Source organism: Pelodiscus sinensis, chromosome 19 (assembly GCF_052426305.1).
Source record: "Pelodiscus sinensis isolate ZL-2025 chromosome 19, ASM5242630v1, whole genome shotgun sequence".
NCBI lineage: Eukaryota > Metazoa > Chordata > Testudines > Trionychidae > Pelodiscus > Pelodiscus sinensis.
The window spans coordinates 23,024,552-23,026,311 of record NC_143070.1 but is presented as its reverse complement, the minus strand read 5'-3'; positions in this window follow the sequence as shown (position 1 = coordinate 23,026,311).

Genomic DNA, 1,760 nt, shown 5'->3' with positions numbered 1-1,760 from the left:
AGCCGTGTGCAGCCCAAGAAATGTGGTTAGCAACGCATACCCACAATCTTTTTGTCAATTGCAGAGCAGCCTAAGGGTCACTCACCAAGAACGCACTCCCCGGTGCAGGGAAAACCCGTGCATGCTTGTCCTGACTCCAACCCCCCCACCCCGTGCTGGGAAGCCCCGTGCGCGCACGCCTACCCCGGGACCAACCACCCTGCGCACACCGGGAAACCCCCTGCGTGTCTCCCGCGGGGCTGACTCATCCCTCCTGTGCGGTGCAGGGAGCCGATGCTCCCTCCCGCAGTACACCCGGCAGCGCAGCTAACACACTTCTGGAATCACCGGAAGTGGCGCTAATCTGCAGGACTTCTGTCCATCCCCGGGAAGCCGACACTACCTCCATTTTCACTTGAGGTAAGTATTGGGGCTTCTCAGGGGTGGGAGGGAAATGGGGGTGGAGCAGACAGGACGCCTCACGGGCGATTGGTCGAGGCCTCGCAATCGACCAGTAGATCGCGATCCACCTTTTGGTGACCACAGAACCAGACAGAGTGTGCTTGTATGTGTGTGAGAGTGCATGAGTGTGATGTGTCATATGCATATGATAAACATTGATTAATCTATGTATGTTCAATAAATGTGGCATGTTGCCTTATCCCTCTGAAAAAAATCCCGGGTGCTTTTTTTAAGCATAACACAACCACAGTTAAGTTGCAGCCCTTGGCATGTGCTGTGGGAATCATTGTGCCTCCTGTGTGAGCAGAACAGAGGATTGGGGGCGGAGGGGATTCGTATATTTTGGGAAAAGGTACTGAGTCCTGGCTCCCAGCCAGGTGCCTTGGCCCCTGCACAAAGTGCATGGTGGGAATAAGAGTTGGGGAAGCAGGAAAGGGGCCGGCCCCGCAAGCAGGTGGGAGTGAATCCTGCTACCTCTCATGCGCAGGGGCAGCACTTTTCCAGGGGAGCTAATTCTGCCCCACCTGCAACCTGTCTCCAGTGCTCCTGCCACTGTCTGGCCCAGGAGGGCTGGTGTCCTCCAGCAGCTCTCTGCCCCAGCATGGCTGGCTTTTGGGAAGAGTAAGTAGGAAATGGGGCTACTGGACCCACTTAGCCCCCTGGCTGGCTCTGCCAGTAAGGAGTAGAATGGGGCTTGCCCCCACCACTGGAGAATGTGGGCATTGATCCCCCTACCTATCACATGCGAAGTGAGCATGCTACCAATTGAGCTAATTCCCCTGCTATGGTAGAGCCACCCTTCTTGGAGGCTCTTCCCTTCTCCACAGGGATGTCGGCCTTCTAGGTCAGTTAGTCGTGGGAAAGGAGAAGGCTCCAAAAAGGCCTCAAGGGCAGATCTCAAGGAGACTCCCTGCAGCAAAGCCATGGGGGGGCTCTGAAATGGCCCCTGCCCTGCAGCCTGTCGCACCTGGCTATTGTCATGGACTCTCTGTGAGGTCATTACCTCCCAACCTCCATTAGCCAATAAGCTGAGGGGCTGCAAAAGGCCCTTGTGATGTCACTGCCACACTCACCCCTGCCCTCCAGGGCTAATGCCCTGCCCCAGGCAGCCCCTTTGCATGGCTGAGCTGCTTCCAGGGGTGAAAGTGACACATTTCTTACAGGGACTGTTCTATTGGGCACCGCCCTTTGGGCGGGGGGAGGCTCAAGGCAGGAAGTTGGGGGAGGGGTTGTGATAGGACAGTACCTGTAAGAAATTAAAATGTGGAGTGTGAGTAACTCAGAGCGACTCAGGGCAGGGATTTGGGGCATGTGTGAGA